Source organism: Entelurus aequoreus, linkage group LG11 (genome assembly GCF_033978785.1).
Source record: "Entelurus aequoreus isolate RoL-2023_Sb linkage group LG11, RoL_Eaeq_v1.1, whole genome shotgun sequence".
NCBI classification, from domain to species: domain Eukaryota; kingdom Metazoa; phylum Chordata; class Actinopteri; order Syngnathiformes; family Syngnathidae; genus Entelurus; species Entelurus aequoreus.
The window spans coordinates 980,760-988,259 of NC_084741.1; positions in this window are offsets into that span (position 1 = coordinate 980,760).

The following is a 7,500-nucleotide window of genomic DNA, read 5'->3' on the forward strand; positions in this document are numbered from 1 at the left end:
TCAGCCGCTCTGCCCCTCACCTTTGGAACTCATTACCACCAGACCTTCGTAACTTAGACTCAATATCCCTCTTCAAAAATCAAGACTCAAAACACACCTATTCCGGGCTGCTTATTCATTGTAAATCTTATCGATCTTTGTTGTTGTTGTTGTTTTTATCCAATTGATTTATTGTTTTGATTTTGTACGGTGTGAGTGCCCAGAAAGGCGCCTTAGAAGTAAAATGTATTATTATTATTATTGTGTACCGTGTCAAAATAATGCACCAAAAAACAAGCAGAAGAGAAATAAGCTGCTATCCGAGATACTGCAGGATAACAAGATATTTAGGAGCAGTGTCATTTAAGACACATTATTGACAATATATATATAACAGGGGCTTCCTGCTCCATCCCTCTGTCAGTTAGAACAACTTAGACTTGTTGTAGATGCTGATGGTTTAAACTTCTAGGTTCAAGTTTTAGTAATATTAACATTTATTTTTGCTCTTTCTTTGTCCACGTTTGCCCCTTTTTGGGTGGTTTTCTTCATTCATTTTATTCCGGGTCAATAATAAACAAGCTTTGGGCCGCAAATGGCCTCAGGCTGCACTTTGGACACTTTCGTATTAAGTGTTCAAATTAGTAAGAAAAAAAAAAAGCTAATTACGCAGTTACATTGTGTCAGCATGACAGTTTTTTTGTTTTTGTACCACAGCTGTGCCCCAGAATTGTACATGGCTAACATACATACATATATGTATATACATACATATATGTATATACATACATACATATATGTATGTATATACATACATATATGTATGTATACACATACATATATGTATATACATACATACATATATGTATATACATACATAAACATATGTGTATATAGATACATAAACATATGTGTATATACATACATAAACATATATGTATATACATACATAAACATATATGTATATACATACATAAACATATATGTATATACATACATATACATATGTGTATATAGATACATAAACATATATGTATATACATACATATACATGTATATGTCCTGTATATACATAAATATACATACATACATACATTATACATATACCGTATATGTATACATATATACGCCAATAATTGGGTTGAGGTGAGTTTTTTTCTTGCCCTAATGTGGGATCTGAGCCGAGGATGTCGTTGTGGCTTGTGCAGCCCTTTGAGACACTTGTGATTTAGGGCTATACTGTATTAATAAACTTTGATTGATTGATTGATAAGAGTCGTCACTAAAGTTAAGAGAAAGTAAAATGTATCATGTATATGTACATCGCATTGCCGGCTGCATGTAAAACTATGTTAATTCTCTATATTTTTTTAGGTATCTGGAACGGATTAATAGGATTTACATTCCCTCCTCGGGGAAATAGGTATGATTCCCTTTCGGAACAGATTAGGAGGTGCAACTATGTTTGCAGCAACAGCAGCTGCATCTCTTGATTGCCTTTCATACAGTTCATCTGTACTAGGGATGTCCGATAATGGCTTTTTGCTGATATCCGATATTGTCCAACTCTTTAATTACCGATACCGATATCAACCGATACCGATACTGATAAATACAGTTGTGGAATTAACACATTATTATGCCTAATTTGGACAACCAGGTATGGTGAAGATAAGGTCCTTTTTTTTTTTTTTAATTAATAAAATCAAATAAGATAAATAAATTAAAAACATTTTCTCGAATAAAAAAGAAAGTAAAACGATATAAAATCAGTTACATAGAAACTAGTAATTAATGAAAATTAGTCAAATTAACTGTTAAAGGTTAGTACTATTAGTGGACCAGCAGCACGCACAATCATGTGTGCTTACGGACTGTATCCCTTGCAGACTGTATTGATATATATTGATATATAATGTAGGAACCAGAATATTGATAACAGAAAGAAATGGGGGGGGGGGGGGAGGTTTTTTGGGTTGGTGCACTAATTGTAAGTGTATCTTGTGTTTTTTATGTTGATTTCATTAAAAAAAAAAAAAAAAAAAAAACGATACAGATAATAAAAAAAACGATACCGATCATTTCCGATATTACATTTTAAAGCATTTATCGGCCGATAATATAATATAACATCTCTAATCTGTACCCAATGAATGGTCCAGTCAGTATAGTCCTGTATGTTGCAACAGGTGCGCCCAGGTTGGAAAAGCCTGTCAAGGCAAAAAAAAAAAAAAAAAAAAAAAAAAATCCACTAAGGCCAAATGTGACAAAAAATGTCCCCAACTGGCTTCAAGGATGCAATTTTCGTAGAATTATTCAATGATGGGAACAGAACAAAAAAATGAGCATAAACAGAAGGTGGGGAATGTTGAATGAGATAGGGGAGGGGCTCGCTAGCTCCTCATTAGCCATGCAGAACATCTTGGCTGCTCTCCCACACCTCACGGCTCATCATCATCATCATCATCAGCATCAGCATTAAGACCCGGGCGCTGGCTGCCGGCACAGACCCCCCCCCCCCCACCCTCCTCCCGCCTAGCCCCTACAATCACACCCGCAATCACAGCACCTAATTAGGTTAATTAATTTGTATCAGCCCTTGTAGGGACTTGGCTGATGAGGCAGTGGTAATGGTCTCCATAATACCCCCCCCCCGCCCCCCCTCACCACCACCCTATTGCAAGAAAACTGGAGATTAAGGGTGGGAGGGTAGTGCAAACCCCCTGCATGGCAGGATGAGACCCCAATCTTTCTCTAGGCGCCACTTCTCTCCTTTTGTTGCTCGTTTGTGCCGCAGCAACCTACAGTGTCCACAACGATACAATTGATGGACGAGTGCTTGTTTGTATACACACAAAAAAAAAGGCAGCAAAAAAAAAAAAAGTACAAAATTGTAGAGCACCACGCTAATGATTTGCCTCTGCGGTCGTCAGCATCGCATTACAATCAGCCGCCCTCATCAGGCCACTGACGAACAAACCCTGATTAACACCCCCTCCCCATATGATTACTGCAATCACCCGGGATAACCACGCGTGCACTGTACCACACACACACGCGTGCACCGTCACACACACACACACGTGCACCGTCACACTCACACACACGTGCACCGTCACACACACACACACACTGAGAAGATACAAGACAACACATCTGATTCGTAATTGTATCAAACTTTGGAAAAAAAGCCAGTTCACGTCACATGTTGCTAGGCAGAATTGGTGTTACGCCCACTTTATTGTTTCCTCGGCAATTCATTATTAACCAAAATATTTCAACTCTTAGAAAAAAATGGTGTACATTAACAAACAATTATTTGGCTTTTTATTACTGTCTATATCAGAGGTGTCAAAGTCAAGGCCCGCGGACCAGATGCGGCCCGTGAATGAATGATCTGTGGACCCCCGGGGTGATACTTGATTAGTATCACCCGCCTGCTGCTGATTTGCACGCACCAATACTCCATCAGTGTTGGCACTAATTTTAAAAAATCAAGTGATAAAAACGGGGTCCCACAGTACATTTTCGATCTGCCACTTTTTTGTAAGCGTTTTGAAAACAAATTATAAATGTATGCATTATCCTGTTGTATCTCACATTTTATATTGTGTTTTGGAAAAAGGTTGTCATAAACGTTACTTAATTCATTAAAAAAATATATACAAAAGAAAACACATTTTTATGCATATGTAAATGTATTCAGTTATAAACTGAACACAGTCCAGAGTCTGGACCCGGGGTGGACCGCTCGCCTGTGCATCGGTTGGGGACATCTCTGCGCTGCTGACCCGTCTCCGCTCGGGATGGTCTCCTGCTGGCCCCACTATGGACTGGACTCTCACTATTATGTTGGATCCACTATGGACTGGACTCTCACTATTATGTTGGATCCACTATGGACTGGACTCTCACTATTATGTTGGATCCACTATGGACTGGACTCTCACTATTATGTTAGATCTACTATGGACTGGACTCTCACTTTTATGTTAGATCCACTATGGACTGGACTCTCACACTATTATGTTAGATCCACTATGGACTGGACTCTCACTTTTATGTTAGATCCACTATGGACTGGACTCTCACACTATTATGTTAGATCCACTATGGACTGGACTCTCACTATTATGTTGGATCCACTATGGACTGGACTCTCACTATTATGTTGGATCCACTATGGACTGGACTCTCACTATTATGTTAGATCTACTATGGACTGGACTCTCACTTTTATGTTAGATCCACTATGGACTGGACTCTCACACTATTATGTTAGATCCACTATGGACTGGACTCTCACTTTTATGTTAGATCCACTATGGACTGGACTCTCACACTATTATGTTAGATCCACTATGGACTGGACTCTCACTTTTATGTTAGATCCACTATGGATTGGACTCTCACTATTATGTTAGATCCACTATGGACTGGACTCTCACTATTATGTTAGATCCACTATGGACTAGACTCTCACTATTATGTTAGATCCACTATGGATTGGACTCTCACTATTATGTTAGATCCATTATGGACTGGACTCTCACACTATTATGTTAGATCCACTATGGACTGGACTCTTACTATTATGTTAGATCCACTATGGACTGCACTCTTACTATTATGTTAGATCCACTACGGACTGGACTCTCACTATTATGTTAGATCCACTACGGACTGGACTCTCACTATTATGTTAGATCCACTATGGACTGGACTCTCACTATTATGTTAGATCCACTACGGACTGGACTCTCACTATTATGTTAGATCCACTACGGACTGGACTCTCACTATTATGTTAGATCCACTATGGACTGGACTCTCACACTATTATGTTAGATCCACTATGGACTGGACTCTCACACTATTATGTTAGATCCACTATGGACTGGACTCTTACTATTATGTTAGATCCACTATGGACTGGACTCTCACACTATTATGTTAGATCCACTATGGACTGGACTCTTACTATTATGTTAGATCCACTATGGACTGGACTCTCACTATTATGTTAGATCCACTATGGACTGGACTCTTACTATTATGTTAGATCCACTATGGACTGGACTCTCACTATTATGTTAGATCCACTATGGACTGGACTCTCACTATTATGTTAGATCCACTATGGACTGGACTCTCACTATTATGTTGGATCCACTATGGACTGGACTCTTACTATTATGTTAGATCCACTATGGACTGGACTCTTACTATTATGTTAGATCCACTATGGACTGGACTCTCACTATTATGTTAGATCCACTATGGACTGGACTCTCACTATTATGTTAGATCCACTATGGACTGGACTCTCACTATTATGTTGGATCCACTATGGACTGGACTCTCACTATTATGTTAGATCCACTATGGACTGGACTCTCACTATTATGTTGGATCCACTATGGACTGGACTCTTACTATTATGTTAGATCCACTATGGACTGGACTCTTACTATTATGTTAGATCCACTATGGACTGGACTCTCACTATTATGTTAGATCCACTATGGACTGGACTCTCACTATTATGTTAGATCCACTATGGACTGGACTCTCACTATTATGTTGGATCCACTATGGACTGGACTCTTACTATTATGTTAGATCCACTATGGACTGGACTCTTACTATTATGTTAGATCCACTATGGACTGGACTCTCACTATTATGTTAGATCCACTATGGACTGGACTCTCACTATTATGTTAGATCCACTATGGACTGGACTCTCACTATTATGTTGGATCCACTATGGACTGGACTCTCACTATTATGTTAGATCCACTATGGACTGGACTCTCACTATTATGTTGGATCCACTATGGACTGGACTCTTACTATTATGTTAGATCCACTATGGACTGGACTCTTACTATTATGTTAGATCCACTATGGACTGGACTCTCACTATTATGTTAGATCCACTATGGACTGGACTCTCACTATTATGTTAGATCCACTATGGACTGGACTCTCTCACTATTATGTTAGATCCACTATGGACTGGACTCTCACTATTATGTTAGATCCACTATGGACTGGACTCTCACACTATTATGTTAGATCCACTATGGACTGGACTCTCACACTATTATGTTAGATCCACTATGGACTGGACTCTCACACTATTATGTTAGATCCACTATGGACTGGACTCTCACACTATTATGTTAGATCCACTATGGACTGGACTCTCACACTATTATGTTAGATCCACTATGGACTGGACTCTCACACTATTATGTTAGATCCACTATGGACTGGACTCTCACTATCATGTTAGATCCACTATGGACTGGACTCTCACACTATTATGTTAGATCCACTATGGACTGGACTCTCACTATTATGTTAGATCCACTATGGACTGGACTCTCACACTATTATGTTAGATCCACTATGGACTGGACTCTCACTATCATGTTAGATCCACTATGGACTGGACTCTCCCACTATTATGTTAGATCCACTATGGACTGGACTCTCACACTATTATGTTAGATCCACTATGGACTGGACTCTCACACTATTATGTTAGATCCACTATGGACTGGACTCTCACACTATTATGTTAGATCCACTATGGACTGGACTCTCACACTATTATGTTAGATCCACTATGGACTGGACTCTCACACTATTATGTTAGATCCACTATGGACTGGACTCTCACACTATTATGTTAGATCCACTATGGACTGGACTCTCACTATCATGTTAGATCCACTATGGACTGGACTCTCACACTATTATGTTAGATCCACTATGGACTGGACTCTCACTATTATGTTAGATCCACTATGGACTGGACTCTCACACTATTATGTTAGATCCACTATGGACTGGACTCTCACTATCATGTTAGATCCACTATGGACTGGACTCTCACTATTATGTTAGATCCACTATGGACTGGACTGTCACACTATTATGTTAGATCCACTATGGACTGGACTTTCACAATATTATGCTAGACCCACTCGACGTCCATTGCATCCGGTCTCCCCTAGAGGGGGGGGGGGGAGTGGAGGGGGGGGTCATCCACATCTGCGGTCCTCTCCAAGGTTTCTCATAGTCATTCACATTGACATCCCACTGGGTTGTGAGTTTTTCCTTGCCCTTATGTGGGCTCTGAACCGAAGATGTCGTCGTGGCTTGTGCAGCCCTTTGAGACACTTGTGATTTAGGGCTATATAAATAAACATCGATTGATTGATTGATTGAAACATTCATTCACTTTCTTCTCTCCTTCACGGATCTAAACTTTACCGCTGCCGGTATATTTTTTTTTCTATATTTTTATTGTAATTCTTTCAGATAGCGTTTGTTGTATTTTGGCACTTTTTAAGACCGACACACGTTTGATTTGAAAAAATCCCAACTTTTTATGGAACCACCCTAATTTTGATAGATTTCACCACCAGGGGTGCACATGAGACAGTCTCTCTCTCACACACACACACACACACACACACACACACACACACACACACACACACACAC